Genomic DNA, 24466 nt, shown 5'->3' with positions numbered 1-24466 from the left:
AGTGAAGTGTTTGTCAACACAAAGCGCATCAGGTAGTCACAGGAAAGAACAAGAAAGAACAAGAAAGAACATCAGGTGGTCACATGAAAGAACAAGAATCTTCATAGGCGTCAGGTTTACAAAAAACCTAAACACACAACAAAAACCCAAACTAGCCTCTAGCTCTCAGGCCAATTTTTATCATTAAGTAAGTTTTATTTTCAACATTCCTTATATGCACACCTTCCTTCATCCTCAGATGTTTCACTGGAAGTGCTCTCATCCGGTACTTGACCATGATTGCCACTGGAAGAGCTCATCTGCTGATGAGCCTTCTGCTTTGAAGGCTGTCTTTTACTTTCCTTTGCACCTTTGGCATTCAGGGCAATTTTACTGCATTACACAGAAAGAAAGAAAAAAAATCACCAAGTGAATAGGTTTATAAAAAATATTTCTGTGAAACAGACATACTTAAGATGATGTCCAGAAACAACCGAGACAAAAAATATCTATGATAAAATCACAGACTTGACTGTAAAGATCGTGGAATATGCCCAAGTATTTAAAACCCTTCCCCTAGGAGTGAGGGGGACACGTGGAATCTGAGCTAGATCCAGGTTAAGCTGGACTATACCCAATAGCCACGGTACAGAAAGCACCTAGAGCAGAGATTCCTTTGAAGGACAGACAGAAAAAGCTCCTGCTTAGGTCTGCATAAAAATACGTGTGCCTTCTTTAGACTTTTGAGATTGGTTTGGTAATATCATCTTTTCCCCTCTCCTGACAAAGGGCATATTAACTTAATGAAAAGGAAAACACCAACTGCACAGAGATCACTAAAATCACCTAGAAAAGGGAGGAGTAGCAAACCCCAAGTTCCTACTTTTCTTTTCTAGGTGGCCTTTTCCTACAAAAATAACTGCTTTCTCCAGTCTTCAGTTCTGGTTTTGAAGATGCATTTTACCTCAGTGTTGACATGGAAATCACAGGAATTTAGGTGGGGGTTTTCTTTTGGTTTCCCCTTTTCTTTTTTTAGAGCAGGCAATAAATTTGAACCTCCATCGTGCGCTTCATTTTGTCAAAAAAGAATTTTTCTTCATTTTTTGAGAAGCAGTGGACTACTCACTATGGCTTTCACCACTGAGGAAACTACTTCAACTACCACAGTATCAGAAAACCTAAGACACTTACATAGCACTACAAATAAGAGCTAGAGATTATTTCCTTAGCTTACCCTTTCATTGGCACTTTAATCAATTTTGAGCTCTCCCCAGATGAAAAACTCCTTTTGTCTTTTTCTTCTATCGTGTTTTCACTCTCCATTTTCAAACAGTCATTCTTCCTTACAGTAATCTTTTGTTTCATTTGACAATTAGTGATGTTAATTAATTTATCCACACACTCCTGTTTTGCCACCGCCTGCACTTTTGAACATCTTTGTTTGCTTTTTGCCTTCTTAACCTATAAAAACAAAGTTAAGCTTCACGTATTTCTAGAAGACAGAAACACCACATCCAAGATTGATTAATTCAGGGTTTACCCCTGAAATAATATAAAATGATTTTTTTTAATTCATAGAGAAGCATTTTCACAAAATTACACTACAAAGTGTATTATGCCATTGAAAGTACTTTGAATTCACTCATCATGCAAGACATAACAAAAATACAGCCCTTAGAAAGAAAACAATAGTGTCTCTTAAAACAGGAACAAGAAAAAAGTGAAAACATTACTGATGGACAAAGCGTTAGGAGGACTGCACAATGTTCGTTGTAACACCACCAGAAAAAAATCAAGTGGATCTGCGAACAAGGAGAGGAAAGAAAAAAAGATCCCAAACCCACAAACACAACTGGTTTCACAGGAAAGAGGAATTTTAGTGAAAGGCAATGAAGACACACCACGCAGATAGCACAGCACATGAATTAGTAGTCAAGACCCTGTCCAGAAGCTATTTTCATTCTTTGATTCAGAATCAGAACTGATGTAATTGTATGGATTTCTTTTTATGGCAATGAAGAGATAACTACTTGCACTGGAACCAAGTGCCACCTACTGTTAAACTGGAACAATAATGCATTCCGTTTTCCAAAAATGGGGGAAAAGACAACTCTCCACTGCCCTCTTTCTTCACCAGTCACCTATTTCCATTAGAACAAACCCCAGTTTGTAGGAAGCATCTCCCCTTCGTGACGAATAGCTAAAGTGAGCAGCACCGTTGATCCGGAGCGAGATTAAAGAGTAGCAGGTGAACCACCTCTTCTGGCAGCTGTACCTTCTCTTTCTCCAAAGCCAGGAATACTATTTGCAGCATTCCTACCTTACCCTTAAATCTTCCCGTATCTTGGTTTAGTTCTTCATCAAGATTCCTTTTCAGCATGACACATGATTGCTGAGCACTTGCAAAAAGACTTTCCATTTCTGTTTCTCCTATTTTGTTGTCGATAAAGCAGTCCCTGGGAACATCATCACTAAATCCAGAGTCTTTTCCAAGTTCCCTCTCTGTTACAAGAAGTGCATTTTCACCACGTGTAGGAACTGTCTTATTTTAGGAATAATATTAGAAATGTCATCCAAAAGACTTGTTTTAAAGCTGTATCTCGGGGAGTATTCAGGACCTCCCACTGCATTTCTACTACTTCCATTTTCATTCTCTTCCGTTTCCATAGGAGGCGCTTTTTTTCTCTCTCTCCTTTTGCTAGAGGCATCTTTGTATCACTGATATTGGTTGTGCAATCTTCTTCATCTGTACTCCAGGTATCTTCCATGTTTGCATTTCAGTTATCTTGATCAGAAAGGACACCAAGACTCGGATTACAGTTTCCATTTTGGGTACTTTTCCACCTAGCATAAGTTTAGTATCTCCAAATTCACCTTTACTTTCTAAGTTGTTACTTGATTCTGTTGCATGAGACAAAACAACATGAGAACTCTTCAGCTCAGCACTGAAGCCATCTTCTGACATTTCTTCCACAAGGGAAGGAGTTTTCCCAGTTTCATGAATTTCACCAGGCAGCTGCTTTAGCTCTGCTGTAACATTTTTACAATTTGTTTTCAATTCCCTTTTCTCATTTTCAACTCACATTCTTGCATATCTTTCTTCCCAAGGTTTTGGACTTAACTGCTTGTCAGCACTGTGCAATTCCTCATTTTCTGCTGTGAAATTTCTGATGTAAAATTTCTGCCTTATCAGTGTGATTTTCATGTGCTGGTTTTTCTATCAAGTTGGTAGTTTCTAAAATATATTTATCCTTAAGTAAACAGGTACAGACAGAAAGATTATCAAGAAAAAATATTACAGTTAATCTATGCAATTTCTGTTGCAAACTCATCCTATAATAGAAATAAGGCATTTTGAAAGCCATTTTCACTACAAAAATCAAGGGACACTAAATGAAAGGTTCACTGCACACCATCTTCTTAACAAGAGAAGGACTCAGAGTCAGCAGTTTCTTGGGTTAGGTTTGCCTAGGCATTAGGGTTGCTTTTACCTTTTAGCCTGCTTGCTTTCTGTAACCGCCGGCATTTGTCACAGAGCATGTTTATTTTTCACGCTTTATTGCTTTAATACCATTTTTCATTAAACTGCCAACATTTTCCTCACCCACCCTCCTCCCTCCATCGCGCTCTACCGTCTGGCATTGCACAGTCCCCGGCCACCTAAGCTAACCCAACGGGAATGAACATGACAAGCTTTTTACCGTTCACCACACAGAGAACTGGCTAAGGGAGGATTATTTCTTCACCCAAGCTTCAGAAATAATAAATTCCACTCCAAGGTGCAAAGGAAAGGATTTATTAGGGAAACCTGCCTGCTCCTGCCCTCACCCCAGGAATCAGGAACCCAAGCTCGCAGGAAAATCGCACCACGCCTTAACCCTACCCAGCCCCCTCAAGCCCCTGTCCCCACGCTCTGTTTCTCAACAGCTCCGACTGCTTCTGCCCCGTGTCACAGTCCTGCCCACACGCCTCCTCGGCTCGTGGTGCCTTCTGAACAGGGCCTGCAGCCTTGGTGTCCCAGCGGGCTGAGACCCTCACGCTCCTCTCGTCAGCCAGGCCCTGTTCCCCCGCGGCAAAGACCCCTCCGCTCACAAGAGGGAAGGAGCACCTCAGCCAGACACCACCTGTCTCACCCTCCCCCTTCCCAAGCTCACTGGCCAACTACTACCGCCTTGCAACAGCCTTAAGTCCTGCGCTTTGCCTGCTAGAATTAGGCACGTCCCTCTCTCGTGATGCCCGGCTGTGGGGTGGAAATCATTTGCTACGCTGTCCCTTCGGGTGTTCCAGAGGACGCCAGACCCCGCTGTGCAGCCCTGCCCCGCACGCCCAACACAAGCGGGACGCCTGCCTTATTCCCCTCTAGGATACCCTCTGAGAAACCCTTTTCAAACACTTCGCGTGGCCAAACAAGAGCGTATTTTGCAGAGGCTGGGGAAGCCTCAGAAAGGTCACCACATCTCAAGGTGTTCTCTTTGATCCTTGTCTTACAAAGAGGAAGACCGGCATGTTTCATCAAACAGATCAGCCTATTACAGACAAATCTCCCTCTTCACTTGAACGTGCATTTTGCACAGGCAATAAAACCCGCATTTGCCCGCACTGTTTCTCAGCAGTGCACAAGAGGAAAAACACCCCTCAAAATTTAAGCAAACCAACTGAAAAAAAAATCAGTGTAACAGCAAGCATCCGACATAGTGACAAGGATTTTACCCCACCATAAGAAGACTGTATCCAGCTTTCCTTCAGACTGTAACGCAGCCTTCACCTACAGGACGTCCCATAAGCATTATTCACTGACTGGTAAGTTTTCTTTACCTTAGTGTATAATACAGCCTACTGAATCAGACTGCAATCCAAAATATTTGGGTTTACATACCTGCACACCATAATATTCAATGCCATCCTTCATGTCTTCTTTTTCACCTGATGATGACGTATGAAAGGTAGATCCCGAGTTCTCACCTGCAGTGAAAAACCACACATTTCTATAAACAGCATGACTTCATATTACTTACTTACACCTAAAGTGCATCTTGAATCACCCTACTTGTGACAACAATCTTAACACAAAATAAGAAAAAAAACTACATGCAGGACTGACCATTTAGTAAAGGAGAAATCCTTCAGATGAGAGTTCTACGCCAACAGCAAAACTTCCCTGCCATTCTACACTCCAGATGCTCAAGAGACAGCGGCACAAACTACAGGCAGAAGCCCTTCACAACAAACCCTGAACTTTCAGTCACATTTTAGCTCCTAGGCAAAGCATAACAGCAAGGTATCAAAAATTAAGACGGGGGGAAAGTGCTTGGCCAGATCATAGCTTTCTCCTGCTACGTTATCATCCAAGAACGTTCAGGTGTTCAGACAGGTCAGCCCTAAACCACATACACTTTCAGCACTATGCCACAAGAACCCGAACCCAAGGAGATACAAACACATCCAAAGGACACACGCAACGCAAACAAGGTAACTTCCCTTACAACTTGCCAGCAAGCGCCGTGAGAGCTGGTGTTAATTAACAAATACTAAGCACTTCACTGCTATAGCGCGCACCCGCACCGTAAGCGCATTCCTAAGGCAGACATCGATAAAAGCTCACTTCAGCCTATACGTGTTTACAGACAAACATTTAGTCCACCACGAAGTTACCAGTGTGGCGCTCCCCTGAAACAATCCGCAAGCGTGCTCCGTGTCTGTCTGCAGCTGGAAGCAACACACCAGGTGATCCTTCTTCCGGGCTTTCAGAATCCGTCTGTAGAGCATAACACACGGGCGTGAGCATCGGTACAAATTCTCAACTCATTTCTACGCAAAATGTTCCTGCTAAGCCAACTTGCACAGCATGGAATCACAAAAGCCTTTGATCAGCCCCTTGGAAAGGGCACGTCAAGGCACAGTATATTGGAAAATCACAGCAGACTTGTGTGTTTTCAGATCTTGGGCAAAAACCTCACAACTCATCTAAACTAGTCTGTCACGCTGGCAAACTGCACAGCCGCAAGAGAGAATTAACACGGTAACTCGAGCTGTGGGTTGCGAACCCGTAACCGCAGGTCTGGGGGGGGCCCAACTTTCGACTGAACTCGTACCCGATACTCAAATTTGTGCTGATGTTCCCCAGGCACACGTCCTGCAGTGGGGAGCGAACACATTGCTACTCCCGGTTGCAAGGGCTGAACAAAGACAAGCAAGACAAAGCTTACAGAAACCAAGGCTCTACAAAAAAAAAAAAAACAAAACCAAAACAACCCAGCAGCATTTGAGCCTTGTATTTTTAAGAAGCGGGTGGGGAAGAGTTCCTTCTTCCTCACAAGAAAAGTCAGAGGGCGTAAGCTACAGACTCTGCTCGCTTTCTTCTAACCCATTACCACAGACAGGAAGAACTAAAAGGGCAAACACAGCCAGCACGTGCGGTATCTCTGTTGAACATTACTCTCAAAAAGGGCCAAAAAGGTAGAAAGGCTCTTTCCCAAAGCAGCTCATCGTCTAGGCTGCAGACCCTAAGGGCAACCACTGAACACGTCAGCGGAACAGAGTTGTGTGGTGAAAAAGCAACAATCCCGCCAGCCCCGCTGAGAAGCTCAGACTATTTTAAGCAGCAAGAAACTTCACTGCCGCAATACTGTACTAGAAACCCAACTGCAAGGGCCCGTTGCCACGAGACCCAAATCATTAGCTCGACCTACCTTCACCCCAAGCCTCGCTGAGCAGCTAGCACACAGCACAAGTATTTCAAGGGCCCCCAGTTACAAACATACAGCAGAACCAGGAGAAGGGGAAATAAGCCTCAGCCGCGGCAGGGCCCAAGCTCCGAGTGCTTCTGGATCTCGCTCCCCACCCCCGCCCCACTGGGAACCCCGGTGTCCTTCACAGGGAATACCTCAGAATCCCAGGGAGATTCAGCATCTTCCTCTTCCTCTGCTCCCACTGCAGTCAGGGCACCTACAAACGCAGGAAGAGGGGAGACACTGAGCCCTTCTATTTCACTCTGCTTTTCCCCATCACCCCTGCGCCCAAAAGGTGCACAGCGGTTCTGTTGCTGAGGACAAACTAAGGAGCGAGTGTTGAATTCGAGGGTTTCTTCACACCCAGCACACAACATACCACGCTATTTCCTTTGGATCGCCACCTCTTGCCTCCTCTCCAGCAGGAGACGGCTATGCACAAAGCTTTGCTGCTAGAGAGGGACGCAACATTCTTCGCACAAGAAAAGCGAGCAAGACAGGAAGAAAATCCAGAAGATCATAAAAATACAAAAGGGTCTACTATTGATGAATCACAGGGCCAACCTCGCTTTTGGCATTTTCTCCTGCAGGTGACTCCTTTCACAAACTTTCATTGTCTATGTGCTACTCCTAGGAGCCTCTCCACCCAAGTACAGCAGCGGGTGGTCAGTCGGTCAGACAGATGGGGCTGCTCCTACTCTGCTTCCATGAAGGTACGCTTACCAGACTTCTTCTGTCACTTCACCAGTGTTCACTCAGGTCACAAACAGAAAAATGCAGGCAGCTTCCTACCATACAACTTGATATGCGCCATCACTCCCATCATGTAACATGGGCACCACAATTTTGCTTAGAAGATAGACTTAGATATTTTGTGGATGCAGGAGAGCTGTGACACCTCCCCTGTGCACAGCACAGGCTGAATGACCAGCTTTTCTGGTCAACCGTATCTGCCTGAAAGCTGGATAAAAGCAGACCTGCGAGCACCCAGGGTTTTCTTTTGTACGGGCCTTCTAAGGATGCAAGTCACATTCTCTGTTCAGAGTACGTAGGTGTCTTCGTCTTTCGGATTCTGTTTCAGAGTGCAGTCACTTCAAAACTAGGCGCCATGCTGCTAGAATGAAAAGCAACCCTTAACTCCTCTGCAGCCTTGCCCATCACGGTCAACGGGAAAGTTTTCAGCAGCAGCTATCTGAGCCTGAAGTCTCCCTTTTTAGGTAAGATTTTAACAACGTTGGAGCCCCTAAGAACCCTTTTCCATAGGGTTTAATCAATCTTGACATTTCTGTATGATGGGTACAGAACAAGGAAGAAGCAGGAAAGGTGAAAGGCTACAGTGTTCTTCTACCTGCAAAATTCCAGTTCTCATCGTGTCAGTAACTCCAGTCCGTAATTATTTTCTCCAACCACTGGAAAAATAACTCAAAAACATCAACTAAAAAGATAAGGACTTCTCCCATTAGCTGTTGCAAGTAAAATTTCTTCTTTCCTTGGAGCAGTAATTCACGAGTCTATTTTCTGCCAACACTGGCTTCTATTGGCTTCTGTCAACATTGTGAAAGAGGATGACTCCTCGCTGTCAAGAGTTCTTCGCTTTTAGCACAGGGAGAAATTCTTAGTCAAAACACTGGCAGAACCCTACTCCAAGGCTTCTGAAGAGACCACCATTCAAAAAAACGTATATAAAAAATTCACAGGGTAAACCAGATTCCAGTATTGTTGCCTGTCATCTATTGCTACCATGCATTTTTATTAACGGATGCCTGCAGTGCAGCGCACACAAAAAGATGCGAATCCCCCACCTTTTACTCTGTCTGCTCTTCTAGCTAGCATTGAAAAATGACTTCTGGTCATCTGAGCTCTTTCCAATTAGTCCTCACCTCTCCACTCTATTCTGAGGCTTCCCTCCTCATAAACTCTCTTACATAATGACTTTTTGCAGATTGCAGTGGACAGCAGCTACTCTTCTATACAGAAAACACGAGAACACCACTACTTTGCCTCAAAAAGAGATTTTAAGAATGTATTACTATGCGACAGTAACAAAGTAAATAGAATGGGAAATTCCAGCCCTCACTGAACATTTAATTGTGAAAGATACTGTACCTGTTCTCCAGATTTAGGAAATCAAGTTGTCAAGGATGGCATTTCAACCCTTTTAGAGTCAGAAATATTTGTGCTGCAGGAATCATGATGCTTTGCCGAAGCAACCTAAATTCCTTAAACCCAAATCCAAACATAAAATGTTTGAAAGAAAGAAATTTTTACATCTACACCTACTTCTTGGCACCTGACCTTCAAGGTAACATATGGCTAAAAACCAGCATGACGCAGCTGAATAAAGCCACGCAGGAAGAACAGCCGCCATGAAATGAGCCACGAAAAGGCAACCTTTCTGTGTCGGGAATATCGTAACATACCGGTCCGTTGTGGGGCTACGCTTCACATTACTGTGGAATACACGCATAACCAAAACTCAAGTTTTAACTGAACAACCTCTAACAAGTATTTGTGTGTCTTACCAGAACACCGTCACTGCAAAATAAAGGGCAAGAGAGGACCTGTTGCTTACCCATTGCAAATACAGGAGAGGGAGAAGAGCGAGAGGAGAAGGAGGAAGATACATCTCCTAGAGAGAAGTTTCATCTCTATTATTGTCAAAAGAACAACAATACTGGTTTTTTTCTTCGCCTAAAGCACAGATGCCAAAGAACTTGTAACTTCTAAGTAGAGAATACAAAGAGTTCCAAGTCCGCTTACTTTTCTGCATATCTGTTCACCTCTCTCTGGTTTATATTGTCAATAGCCAATTGCAGAAACTCTAAAACCTGAATGGCAAATTGTTTCTCATCCGATTAACAAGCGTGATTAATACAAAATACAACACAAATTATCAACTATACAAATCAATAAACCTCAGAACAAAGAAACAAAAAACCCCCATTAAGGTTACATACCCTCTCCCCAATACATAGCCGACCAGCTAGCCGCCTCAACTTTAGCCTTGTTTCCAAAGAAAAAAGAATTCCTGACAACACGCTGACACTCATTTCCTCCCATCTTGCCTCTCTTCCTCACCTCCCTCCCCTGCCTCTGAGCCTGCTGGTCATTTTCCATGAAACAAGAGAGGGAAGCCTCAGAGGAACGTGTTTGTACATGTTTCAAAACGACTGCCAGACAGGTAGAGATAAAGCCAGGCAAGTAATAATTCCTGCAAACTACAGCTACGGCACGAGCCCAAGAATTCCCCTTTGTGGCTCACCTGCAGCTCCTGGACAGCCTAGCCTACAGCCCCCTAGCCTGGAATCAGCCACAGCACATGCTCAAAGGACCAAGACAATCAGGAAGGGGGGGGGGGTGTTGAGCCCCTGAAAGAAAAGCAGACTTTCAGGACTGCCTGAAAAGGGGAGATGACAGCAAGTACGGTGTAGGAAGCGTACATCATGGAAGGGTATGGACAGTGCTGAACAGCAGGCTAGAGGAGGGAGCAAACGCATACACCGAGGTATATTTCAGCACACCACCTGCTCCCGGGATGCCTTGCTAGAGCCATTAATTTCGTATTAGAAAGAAAATTGCAAGTACAATGGGTCTGTTCATAAAAGAACACTACAAAGAGATTGTTATGAACACCTTCAACATCTTCTGCGTGTCCTAAACCAAATTCCTCCAACAGATCCGCAAAACAAATCAATCAGATGCTTTATTAAATACTCCCGTCTAGAAAGATTACGAAGCTAAACCCAGAACTACATGCCGTGAACATTACCTGATTTCTGCTGCAATTTTTTAGGAGAGGTTTCATTCATTTCCAAAACAGATGCAGGGGTCTTCAGCTATGAAAGACAACCCAATGACGACAAAAAAAAAAAAAATAAAAAAAATCAAACTTAAAGTAACTACATAATATTTAACGAGCAGGACAAGTAGTCAGTCTGACACAAACAAATACTTACCTGGGAATTGTCGGGGTTCTCCAAAATGCCTGGAGGTAAAAAAACGTTTTGGGAAGTGTTACTTCATTTAATTGAAGGTACCTTTCACTCCATTCAACATCAGCAGTTTCTACAACTAAGTATTACTCGCAAGCTTTATTCCATCGAGACTGCGATACTTAACATTCAATCCACTTCAACATCCAGCATTTGTATCGGTATACAAGAAATGGACAACGCACGCTTCCCATCGTGCGCCTTGGATTTAAGAAATAATACTCACAGAACTAGGACAATCCATAGGAAGCAGGAAGGACATGCTTGTTAACACAACAACAAGATCAAAATACTTATTTTGAGGAGCTGAATCCTGCCTTCTACAAAGATTATTTCAAAAGCCAAAGCTGGTCTGCTGTAACGAATTACCATAAAACAGGCCAGCAGCACTACGACTGCGATTATCCTACAAGTGTTTAATGTCGAGGAGTATTTTCCTTTCCATTGATGGGACAGAGGAAACGTGGGTGCGGACACAGACACCTCATACACATCATTCAATGAGGTAGAAGCAAACTAGTTCTTATCAGGTTGTTCGGGTCTAGCTTGTGTGGAAAGGAAAAAAACCAACACCTTACAATTGGTTGTAATCTGCATTTATAGCACAGTTCCAAATATGTAATTTTTAAAAAATTTTTTGGCCAACATGGAAATCATTTACAAACCCACACAATCTACTGGCCCACCTATATTTCTCAAGTCCTCTGCTTTAGTCATCTTACAGTTTGAGTCCTCTCATGAAAGAAGTGCACGAAATGTTACTAAGAAGGGCTCCACAGCAAAATTTTCATGTTTACAAAAGCGGTTAAAAAGCAAACAGCATTTGATTTCAGTAAACTTGGTGGTCTAGCAGTACAGAAAAACCTTAGAAAGATTAGCGTAATCACCTTTTACCTCCTTTTTACGCTGACTTTAAACTTCTCTTAGTAGAATCATACAAAGCATGACAACTACTCAGCAAGGGGATTTACAAGCTCCCAGGAGCTTTTAAAGTTTTGCTTCCAGCTTACTAAACTAAAACTGGATACGCTTCTTCAGCTATTCTATCATACTTACACTACAAGCAGGACTGACCGTTTAGTAAAGGAGAAATCCTTCAGATGAGAGTTCTACGCCAACAGCAAAACTTCCCTGCCATTCTACACTCCAGATGCTCAAGAGACAGCGGCACAAACTACAGGCAGAAGCCCTTCACAACAAACCCTGAACTTTCAGTCACATTTTAGCTCCTAGGCAAAGCATAACAGCAAGGTATCAAAAATTAAGACGGGGGGAAAGTGCTTGGCCAGATCATAGCTTTCTCCTGCTACGTTATCATCCAAGAACGTTCAGGTGTTCAGACAGGTCAGCCCTAAACCACATACACTTTCAGCACTATGCCACAAGAACCCGAACCCAAGGAGATACAAACACATCCAAAGGACACACGCAACGCAAACAAGGTAACTTCCCTTACAACTTGCCAGCAAGCGCCGTGAGAGCTGGTGTTAATTAACAAATACTAAGCACTTCACTGCTATAGCGCGCACCCACACCGTAAGCGCATTCCTAAGGCAGACATCGATAAAAGCTCACTTCAGCCTATACGTGTTTACAGACAAACATTTAGTCCACCACGAAGTTACCAGTGTGGCGCTCCCCTGAAACAATCCGCGAGCGTGCTCCGTGTCTGTCTGCAGCTGGAAGCAACACACCAGGTGATCCTTCTTCCGGACTTTCAGAATCCGTCTGTAGAGCATAACACACGGGCGTGAGCATCGGTACAAATTCTCAACTCATTTCTACGCAAAATGTTCCTGCTAAGCCAACTTGCACAGCATGGAATCACAAAAGCCTTTGATCAGCCCCTTGGAAAGGGCACGTCAAGGCACAGTATATTGGAAAATCACAGCAGACTTGTGTGTTTTCAGATCTTGGGCAAAAACCTCACAACTCATCTAAACTAGTCTGTCACGCTGGCAAACTGCACAGCCGCAAGAGAGAATTAACACGGTAACTCGAGCTGTGGGTTGCGAACCCGTAACCGCAGGTCTGGGGGGGGCCCAACTTTCGACTGAACTCGTACCCGATACTCAAATTTGTGCTGATGTTCCCCAGGCACACGTCCTGCAGTGGGGAGCGAACACATTGCTACTCCCGGTTGCAAGGGCTGAACAAAGACAAGCAAGACAAAGCTTACAGAAACCAAGGCTCTACAAAAAAAAAAAAAAAACCAAAACAACCCAGCAGCATTTGAGCCTTGTATTTTTAAGAAGCGGGTGGGGAAGAGTTCCTTCTTCCTCACAAGAAAAGTCAGAGGGCGTAAGCTACAGACTCTGCTCGCTTTCTTCTAACCCATTACCACAGACAGGAAGAACTAAAAGGGCAAACACAGCCAGCACGTGCGGTATCTCTGTTGAACATTACTCTCAAAAAGGGCCAAAACGGTAGAAAGGCTCTTTCCCAAAGCAGCTCATCGTCTAGGCTGCAGACCCTAAGGGCAACCACTGAACACGTCAGCGGAACAGAGTTGTGTGGTGAAAAAGCAACAATCCCGCCAGCCCCGCTGAGAAGCTCAGACTATTTTAAGCAGCAAGGAACTTCACTGCCGCAATACTGTACTAGAAACCCAACTGCAAGGGCCAGTTGCCACGAGACCCAAATCATTAGCTCGACCTACCTTCACCCCAAGCCTCGCTGAGCAGCTAGCACACAGCACAAGTATTTCAAGGGCCCCCAGTTACAAACATACAGCAGAACCAGGAGAAGGGGAAATAAGCCTCAGCCGCGGCAGGGCCCAAGCTCCGAGTGCTTCTGGATCTCGCTCCCCACCCCCGCCCCACTGGGAACCCCGGTGTCCTTCACAGGGAATACCTCAGAATCCCAGGGAGATTCAGCATCTTCCTCTTCCTCTGCTCCCACTGCAGTCAGGGCACCTACAAACGCAGGAAGAGGGGAGACACTGAGCCCTTCTATTTCACTCTGCTTTTCCCCATCACCCCTGCGCCCAAAAGGTGCACAGCGGTTCTGTTGCTGAGGACAAACTAAGGAGCGAGTGTTGAATTCGAGGGTTTCTTCACACCCAGCACACAACATACCACGCTATTTCCTTTGGATCGCCACCTCTTGCCTCCTCTCCAGCAGGAGACGGCTATGCACAAAGCTTTGCTGCTAGAGAGGGACGCAACATTCTTCGCACAAGAAAAGCGAGCAAGACAGGAAGAAAATCCAGAAGATCATAAAAATACAAAAGGGTCTACTATTGATGAATCACAGGGCCAACCTCGCTTTTGGCATTTTCTCCTGCAGGTGACTCCTTTCACAAACTTTCATTGTCTATGTGCTACTCCTAGGAGCCTCTCCACCCAAGTACAGCAGCGGGTGGTCAGTCGGTCAGACAGACGGGGCTGCTCCTACTCTGCTTCCATGAAGGTACGCTTACCAGACTTCTTCTGTCACTTCACCAGTGTTCACTCAGGTCACAAACAGAAAAATGCAGGCAGCTTCCTACCATACAACTTGATATGCGCCATCACTCCCATCATGTAACATGGGCACCACAATTTTGCTTAGAAGATAGACTTAGATATTTTGTGGATGCAGGAGAGCTGTGACACCTCCCCTGTGCACAGCACAGGCTGAATGACCAGCTTTTCTGGTCAACCGTATCTGCCTGAAAGCTGGATAAAAGCAGACCTGCGAGCACCCAGGGTTTTCTTTTGTACGGGCCTTCTAAGGATGCAAGTCACATTCTCTGTTCAGAGTACGTAGGTGTCTTCGTCTTTCGGATTCTGTTTCAGAGTGCAGTCACTTCAAAACTAGGCGCCATGCTGCTAGAATGAAAAGCAACCCTTAACTCCTCTGCAGCCTTGCCCATCACGGTCAACGGGAAAGTTTTCAGCAGCAGCTATCTGAGCCTGAAGTCTCCCTTTTTAGGTAAGATTTTAACAACGTTGGAGCCCCTAAGAACCCTTTTCCATAGGGTTTAATCAATCTTGACATTTCTGTATGATGGGTACAGAACAAGGAAGAAGCAGGAAAGGTGAAAGGCTACAGTGTTCTTCTACCTGCAAAATTCCAGTTCTCATCGTGTCAGTAACTCCAGTCCGTAATTATTTTCTCCAACCACTGGAAAAATAACTCAAAAACATCAACTAAAAAGATAAGGACTTCTCCCATTAGCTGTTGCAAGTAAAATTTCTTCTTTCCTTGGAGCAGTAATTCACGAGTCTATTTTCTGCCAACACTGGCTTCTATTGGCTTCTGTCAACATTGTGAAAGAGGATGACTCCTCGCTGTCAAGAGTTCTTCGCTTTTAGCACAGGGAGAAATTCTTAGTCAAAACACTGGCAGAACCCTACTCCAAGGCTTCTGAAGAGACCACCATTCAAAAAAACGTATATAAAAAATTCACAGGGTAAACCAGATTCCAGTATTGTTGCCTGTCATCTATTGCTACCATGCATTTTTATTAACGGATGCCTGCAGTGCAGCGCACACAAAAAGATGCGAATCCCCCACCTTTTACTCTGTCTGCTCTTCTAGCTAGCATTGAAAAATGACTTCTGGTCATCTGAGCTCTTTCCAATTAGTCCTCACCTCTCCACTCTATTCTGAGGCTTCCCTCCTCATAAACTCTCTTACATAATGACTTTTTGCAGATTGCAGTGGACAGCAGCTACTCTTCTATACAGAAAACACGAGAACACCACTACTTTGCCTCAAAAAGAGATTTTAAGAATGTATTACTATGCGACAGTAACAAAGTAAATAGAATGGGAAATTCCAGCCCTCACTGAACATTTAATTGTGAAAGATACTGTACCTGTTCTCCAGATTTAGGAAATCAAGTTGTCAAGGATGGCATTTCAACCCTTTTAGAGTCAGAAATATTTGTGCTGCAGGAATCATGATGCTTTGCCGAAGCAACCTAAATTCCTTAAACCCAAATCCAAACATAAAATGTTTGAAAGAAAGAAATTTTTACATCTACACCTACTTCTTGGCACCTGACCTTCAAGGTAACATATGGCTAAAAACCAGCATGACGCAGCTGAATAAAGCCACGCAGGAAGAACAGCCGCCATGAAATGAGCCACGAAAAGGCAACCTTTCTGTGTCGGGAATATCGTAACATACCGGTCCGTTGTGGGGCTACGCTTCACATTACTGTGGAATACACGCATAACCAAAACTCAAGTTTTAACTGAACAACCTCTAACAAGTATTTGTGTGTCTTACCAGAACACCGTCACTGCAAAATAAAGGGCAAGAGAGGACCTGTTGCTTACCCATTGCAAATACAGGAGAGGGAGAAGAGCGAGAGGAGAAGGAGGAAGATACATCTCCTAGAGAGAAGTTTCATCTCTATTATTGTCAAAAGAACAACAATACTGGTTTTTTTCTTCGCCTAAAGCACAGATGCCAAAGAACTTGTAACTTCTAAGTAGAGAATACAAAGAGTTCCAAGTCCGCTTACTTTTCTGCATATCTGTTCACCTCTCTCTGGTTTATATTGTCAATAGCCAATTGCAGAAACTCTAAAACCTGAATGGCAAATTGTTTCTCATCCGATTAACAAGCGTGATTAATACAAAATACAACACAAATTATCAACTATACAAATCAATAAACCTCAGAACAAAGAAACAAAAAACCCCCATTAAGGTTACATACCCTCTCCCCAATACATAGCCGACCAGCTAGCCGCCTCAACTTTAGCCTTGTTTCCAAAGAAAAAAGAATTCCTGACAACACGCTGACACTCATTTCCTCCCATCTTGCCTCTCTTCCTCACCTCCCTCCCCTGCCTCTGAGCCTGCTGGTCATTTTCCATGAAACAAGAGAGGGAAGCCTCAGAGGAACGTGTTTGTACATGTTTCAAAACGACTGCCAGACAGGTAGAGATAAAGCCAGGCAAGTAATAATTCCTGCAAACTACAGCTACGGCACGAGCCCAAGAATTCCCCTTTGTGGCTCACCTGCAGCTCCTGGACAGCCTAGCCTACAGCCCCCTAGCCTGGAATCAGCCACAGCACATGCTCAAAGGACCAAGACAATCAGGAAGGGGGGGGGGGTGTTGAGCCCCTGAAAGAAAAGCAGACTTTCAGGACTGCCTGAAAAGGGGAGATGACAGCAAGTACGGTGTAGGAAGCGTACATCATGGAAGGGTATGGACAGTGCTGAACAGCAGGCTAGAGGAGGGAGCAAACGCATACACCGAGGTATATTTCAGCACACCACCTGCTCCCGGGATGCCTTGCTAGAGCCATTAATTTCGTATTAGAAAGAAAATTGCAAGTACAATGGGTCTGTTCATAAAAGAACACTACAAAGAGATTGTTATGAACACCTTCAACATCTTCTGCGTGTCCTAAACCAAATTCCTCCAACAGATCCGCAAAACAAATCAATCAGATGCTTTATTAAATACTCCCGTCTAGAAAGATTACGAAGCTAAACCCAGAACTACATGCCGTGAACATTACCTGATTTCTGCTGCAATTTTTTAGGAGAGGTTTCATTCATTTCCAAAACAGATGCAGGGGTCTTCAGCTATGAAAGACAACCCAATGACGACAAAAAAAAAAAAAAAAAAAAAAATCAAACTTAAAGTAACTACATAATATTTAACGAGCAGGACAAGTAGTCAGTCTGACACAAACAAATACTTACCTGGGAATTGTCGGGGTTCTCCAAAATGCCTGGAGGTAAAAAAACGTTTTGGGAAGTGTTACTTCATTTAATTGAAGGTACCTTTCACTCCATTCAACATCAGCAGTTTCTACAACTAAGTATTACTCGCAAGCTTTATTCCATCGAGACTGCGATACTTAACATTCAATCCACTTCAACATCCAGCATTTGTATCGGTATACAAGAAATGGACAACGCACGCTTCCCATCGTGCGCCTTGGATTTAAGAAATAATACTCACAGAACTAGGACAATCCATAGGAAGCAGGAAGGACATGCTTGTTAACACAACAACAAGATCAAAATACTTATTTTGAGGAGCTGAATCCTGCCTTCTACAAAGATTATTTCAAAAGCCAAAGCTGGTCTGCTGTAACGAATTACCATAAAACAGGCCAGCAGCACTACGACTGCGATTATCCTACAAGTGTTTAATGTCGAGGAGTATTTTCCTTTCCATTGATGGGACAGAGGAAACGTGGGTGCGGACACAGACACCTCATACACATCATTCAATGAGGTAGAAGCAAACTAGTTCTTATCAGGTTGTTCGGGTCTAGCTTGTGTGGAAAGGAAAAAAACCAACACCTTACAATTGGTTGTAATCTGCATTTATAGCACAGTTCCAAATATGTAATTTTTAAAAAATTTTTTGGCCAACATGGAAATCATTTACAAACCCACACAATCTACTGGCCCACCTATATTTCTCAAGTCCTCTGCTTTAGTCATCTTACAGTTTGAGTCCTCTCATGAAAGAAGTGCACGAAATGTTACTAAGAAGGGCTCCACAGCAAAATTTTCATGTTTACAAAAGCGGTTAAAAAGCAAACAGCATTTGATTTCAGTAAACTTGGTGGTCTAGCAGTACAGAAAAACCTTAGAAAGATTAGCGTAATCACCTTTTACCTCCTTTTTACGCTGACTTTAAACTTCTCTTAGTAGAATCATACAAAGCATGACAACTACTCAGCAAGGGGATTTACAAGCTCCCAGGAGCTTTTAAAGTTTTGCTTCCAGCTTACTAAACTAAAACTGGATACGCTTCTTCAGCTATTCTATCATACTTACACTACAAGCAGGACTGACCGTTTAGTAAAGGAGAAATCCTTCAGATGAGAGTTCTACGCCAACAGCAAAACTTCCCTGCCATTCTACACTCCAGATGCTCAAGAGACAGCGGCACAAACTACAGGCAGAAGCCCTTCACAACAAACCCTGAACTTTCAGTCACATTTTAGCTCCTAGGCAAAGCATAACAGCAAGGTATCAAAAATTAAGACGGGGGGAAAGTGCTTGGCCAGATCATAGCTTTCTCCTGCTACGTTATCATCCAAGAACGTTCAGGTGTTCAGACAGGTCAGCCCTAAACCACATACACTTTCAGCACTATGCCACAAGAACCCGAACCCAAGGAGATACAAACACATCCAAAGGACACACGCAACGCAAACAAGGTAACTTCCCTTACAACTTGCCAGCAAGCGCCGTGAGAGCTGGTGTTAATTAACAAATACTAAGCACTTCACTGCTATAGCGCGCACCCACACCGTAAGCGCATTCCTAAGGCAGACATCGATAAAAGCTCACTTCAGCCTATACGTGTTTACAGACAAACATTTAGTCCACCACGAAGTTACCAGTGTGGCGCTCCCCTGAAACAATCCGCGAGCGTGCTCCGTGTCTGTCTGCAGCTGGAAGCAACACACCAGGTGATCCTTCTTCCGGACTTTCAGAATCCGTCTGTAGAGCGTAACACACGGGCGTGAGCATCGGTACAAATTCTCAACTCATTTCTACGCAAAATGTTCCTGCTAAGCCAACTTGCACAGCATGGAATCACAAAAGCCTTTGATCAGCCCCTTGGAAAGGGCACGTCAAGGCACAGTATATTGGAAAATCACAGCAGACTTGTGTGTTTTCAGATCTTGGGCAAAAACCTCACAACTCATCTAAACTAGTCTGTCACGCTGGCAAACTGCACAGCCGCAAGAGAGAATTAACACGGTAACTCGAGCTGTGGGTTGCGAACCCGTAACCGCAGGTCTGGGGGGGGCCCAACTTTCGACTGAACTCGTACCCGATACTCAAATTTGTGCTGATGTTCCCCAGGCACACGTCCTGCAGTGGGGAGCGAACACATTGCTACTCCCGGTTGCAAGGGCTGAACAAAGACAAGCAAGACAAAGCTTACAGAAACCAAGGCTCTACAAAAAAAAAAAAAAACCAAAACAACCCAGCAGCATTTGAGCCTTGTATTTTTAAGAAGCGGGTGGGGAAGAGTTCCTTCTTCCTCACAAGAAAAGTCAGAGGGCGTAAGCTACAGACTCTGCTCGCTTTCTTCTAACCCATTACCACAGACAGGAAGAACTAAAAGGGCCAACACAGCCAGCACGTGCGGTATCTCTGTTGAACATTACTCTCAAAAAGGGCCAAAAAGGTAGAAAGGCTCTTTCCCAAAGCAGCTCATCGTCTAGGCTGCAGACCCTAAGGGCAACCACTGAACACGTCAGCGGAACAGAGTTGTGTGGTGAAAAAGCAACAATCCCGCCAGCCCCGCTGAGAAGCTCAGACTATTTTAAGCAGCAAGAAACTTCACTGCCGCAATACTGTACTAGAAACCCAACTGCAAGGGCCAGCTGCCACGAGACCCAAATCATTAGCTCGACCTACCTTCACCCCAAGCCTCGCTGAGCAGCTAGCACACAGCACAAGTATTTCAAGGGCCCCCAGTTACAAACATACAGCAGAACCAGGAGAAGGGGAAATAAGCCTCAGCCGCGGCAGGGCCCAAGCTCCGAGTGCTTCTGGATCTCGCTCCCCACCCCCGCCCCACTGGGAACCCCGGTGTCCTTCACAGGGAATACCTCAGAATCCCAGGGAGATTCAGCATCTTCCTCTTCCTCTGCTCCCACTGCAGTCAGGGCACCTACAAATGCAGGAAGAGGGGAGACACTGAGCCCTTCTATTTCACTCTGCTTTTCCCCATCACCCCTGCGCCCAAAAGGTGCACAGCGGTTCTGTTGCTGAGGACAAACTAAGGAGCGAGTGTTGAATTCGAGGGTTTCTTCACACCCAGCACACAACATACCACGCTATTTCCTTTGGATCGCCACCTCTTGCCTCCTCTCCAGCAGGAGACGGCTATGCACAAAGCTTTGCTGCTAGAGAGGGACGCAACATTCTTCGCACAAGAAAAGCGAGCAAGACAGGAAGAAAATCCAGAAGATCATAAAAATACAAAAGGGTCTACTATTGATGAATCACAGGGCCAACCTCGCTTTTGGCATTTTCTCCTGCAGGTGACTCCTTTCACAAACTTTCATTGTCTATGTGCTACTCCTAGGAGCCTCTCCACCCAAGTACAGCAGCGGGTGGTCAGTCGGTCAGACAGACGGGGCTGCTCCTACTCTGCTTCCATGAAGGTACGCTTACCAGACTTCTTCTGTCACTTCACCAGTGTTCACTCAGGTCACAAACAGAAAAATGCAGGCAGCTTCCTACCATACAACTTGATATGCGCCATCACTCCCATCATGTAACATGGGCACCACAATTTTGCTTAGAAGATAGACTTAGATATTTTGTGGATGCAGGAGAGCTGTGACACCTCCCCTGTGCACAGCACAGGCTGAATGACCAGCTTTTCTGGTCAACCGTATCTGCCTGAAAGCTGGATAAAAGCAGACCTGCGAGCACCCAGGGTTTTCTTTTGTACGGGCCTTCTAAGGATGCAAGTCACATTCTCTGTTCAGAGTACGTAGGTGTCTTCGTCTTTCGGATTCTGTTTCAGAGTGCAGTCACTTCAAAACTAGGCGCCATGCTGCTAGAATGAAAAGCAACCCTTAACTCCTCTGCAGCCTTGCCCATCACGGTCAACGGGAAAGTTTTCAGCAGCAGCTATCTGAGCCTGAAGTCTCCCTTTTTAGGTAAGATTTTAACAACGTTGGAGCCCCTAAGAACCCTTTTCCATAGGGTTTAATCAATCTTGACATTTCTGTATGATGGGTACAGAACAAGGAAGAAGCAGGAAAGGTGAAAGGCTACAGTGTTCTTCTACCTGCAAAATTCCAGTTCTCATCGTGTCAGTAACTCCAGTCCGTAATTATTTTCTCCAACCACTGGAAAAATAACTCAAAAACATCAACTAAAAAGATAAGGACTTCTCCCATTAGCTGTTGCAAGTAAAATTTCTTCTTTCCTTGGAGCAGTAATTCACGAGTCTATTTTCTGCCAACACTGGCTTCTATTGGCTTCTGTCAACATTGTGAAAGAGGATGACTCCTCGCTGTCAAGAGTTCTTCGCTTTTAGCACAGGGAGAAATTCTTAGTCAAAACACTGGCAGAACCCTACTCCGAGGCTTCTGAAGAGACCACCATTCAAAAAAACGTATATAAAAAATTCACAGGGTAAACCAGATTCCAGTATTGTTGCCTGTCATCTATTGCTACCATGCATTTTTATTAACGGATGCCTGCAGTGCAGCGCACACAAAAAGATGCGAATCCCCCACCTTTTACTCTGTCTGCTCTTCTAGCTAGCATTGAAAAATGACTTCTGGTCATCTGAGCTCTTTCCAATTAGTCCTCACCTCTCCACTCTATTCTGAGGCTTCCCTCCTCATAAACTCTCTTACATAATGACTTTTTGCAGATTGCAGTGGACAGCAGCTACTCTTCTATACAGAAAACACGAGAACACCACTACTTTGCCTCAAAAAGAGATTTTAAGAATGTATTACTATGCGACAGTAACAAAGTAAATAGAATGGGAAATTCCAGCCCTCACTGAACATTTAATTGTGAAAGATACTGTACCTGTTCTCCAGATTTAGGAAATCAAGTTGTCAAGGATGGCATTTCAACCCTTTTAGAGTCAGAAATATTTGTGCTGCAGGAATCATGATGCTTTGCCGAAGCAACCTAAATTCCTTAAACCCAAATCCAAACATAAAATGTTTGAAAGAAAGAAATTTTTACATCTACACCTACTTCTTGGCACCTGACCTTCAAGGTAACATATGGCTAAAAACCAGCATGACGCAGCTGAATAAAGCCACGCAGGAAGAACAGCCGCCATGAAATGAGCCACGAAAAGGCAACCTTTCTGTGTCGGGAATATCGTAACATACCGGTCCGTTGTGGGGCTACGCTTCACATTACTGTGGAATACACGCATAACCAAAACTCAAGTTTTAACTGAACAACCTCTAACAAGTATTTGTGTGTCTTACCAGAACACCGTCACTGCAAAATAAAGGGCAAGAGAGGACCTGTTGCTTACCCATTGCAAATACAGGAGAGGGAGAAGAGCGAGAGGAGAAGGAGGAAGATACATCTCCTAGAGAGAAGTTTCATCTCTATTATTGTCAAAAGAACAACAATACTGGTTTTTTTCTTCGCCTAAAGCACAGATGCCAAAGAACTTGTAACTTCTAAGTAGAGAATACAAAGAGTTCCAAGTCCGCTTACTTTTCTGCATATCTGTTCACCTCTCTCTGGTTTATATTGTCAATAGCCAATTGCAGAAACTCTAAAACCTGAATGGCAAATTGTTTCTCATCCGATTAACAAGCGTGATTAATACAAAATACAACACAAATTATCAACTATACAAATCAATAAACCTCAGAACAAAGAAACAAAAAACCCCCATTAAGGTTACATACCCTCTCCCCAATACATAGCCGACCAGCTAGCCGCCTCAACTTTAGCCTTGTTTCCAAAGAAAAAAGAATTCCTGACAACACGCTGACACTCATTTCCTCCCATCTTGCCTCTCTTCCTCACCTCCCTCCCCTGCCTCTGAGCCTGCTGGTCATTTTCCATGAAACAAGAGAGGGAAGCCTCAGAGGAACGTGTTTGTACATGTTTCAAAACGACTGCCAGACAGGTAGAGATAAAGCCAGGCAAGTAATAATTCCTGCAAACTACAGCTACGGCACGAGCCCAAGAATTCCCCTTTGTGGCTCACCTGCAGCTCCTGGACAGCCTAGCCTACAGCCCCCTAGCCTGGAATCAGCCACAGCACATGCTCAAAGGACCAAGACAATCAGGAATGGGGGGGGGGGTGGGGGGGGTGGGGGTTGAGCCCCTGAAAGAAAAGCAGACTTTCAGGACTGCCTGAAAAGGGGAGATGACAGCAAGTACGGTGTAGGAAGCGTACATCATGGAAGGGTATGGACAGTGCTGAACAGCAGGCTAGAGGAGGGAGCAAACGCATACACCGAGGTATATTTCAGCACACCACCTGCTCCCGGGATGCCTTGCTAGAGCCATTAATTTCGTATTAGAAAGAAAATTGCAAGTACAATGGGTCTGTTCATAAAAGAACACTACAAAGAGATTGTTATGAACACCTTCAACATCTTCTGCGTGTCCTAAACCAAATTCCTCCAACAGATCCGCAAAACAAATCAATCAGATGCTTTATTAAATACTCCCGTCTAGAAAGATTACGAAGCTAAACCCAGAACTACATGCCGTGAACATTACCTGATTTCTGCTGCATTTTTTTAGGAGAGGTTTCATTCATTTCCAAAACAGATGCAGGGGTCTTCAGCTATGAAAGACAACCCAATGACGACAAAAAAAAAAAAAAAAAAAAAAAAAAAAAAATCAAACTTAAAGTAACTACATAATATTTAACGAGCAGGACAAGTAGTCAGTCTGACACAAACAAATACTTACCTGGGAATTGTCGGGGTTCTCCAAAATGCCTGGAGGTAAAAAAACGTTTTGGGAAGTGTTACTTCATTTAATTGAAGGTACCTTTCACTCCATTCAACATCAGCAGTTTCTACAACTAAGTATTACTCGCAAGCTTTATTCCATCGAGACTGCGATACTTAACATTCAATCCACTTCAACATCCAGCATTTGTATCGGTATACAAGAAATGGACAACGCACGCTTCCCATCGTGCGCCTTGGATTTAAGAAATAATACTCACAGAACTAGGACAATCCATAGGAAGCAGGAAGGACATGCTTGTTAACACAACAACAAGATCAAAATACTTATTTTGAGGAGCTGAATCCTGCCTTCTACAAAGATTATTTCAAAAGCCAAAGCTGGTCTGCTGTAACGAAT

General features: G+C 44.1%; 1 long non-coding RNA gene and 1 pseudogene across 1 annotated transcript; both read right to left on the bottom strand.

Moving 5' to 3' along the window:
- Positions 1 to 24466, bottom strand: part of LOC129735021 (ankyrin repeat domain-containing protein 26-like) — a 69310-nt pseudogene that overhangs the window by 25179 nt on the left and 19665 nt on the right.
- On the bottom strand, positions 17562 to 23943 carry LOC129735031 (uncharacterized). The gene is made up of 3 exons (XR_008730503.1): positions 23870 to 23943; positions 20242 to 20303; positions 17562 to 19117 (listed from the first exon to the last, which is right to left on the bottom strand). It is a non-coding gene; the product is annotated as an uncharacterized LOC129735031 (long non-coding RNA).

The sequence above is a fragment of the Falco cherrug genome, unplaced genomic scaffold (genome assembly GCF_023634085.1).
Source record: "Falco cherrug isolate bFalChe1 unplaced genomic scaffold, bFalChe1.pri scaffold_108, whole genome shotgun sequence".
In the NCBI taxonomy this organism is placed as follows: Eukaryota; Metazoa; Chordata; class Aves; order Falconiformes; family Falconidae; genus Falco; species Falco cherrug.
This window is presented reverse-complemented; position numbering and strand designations above follow the sequence as displayed.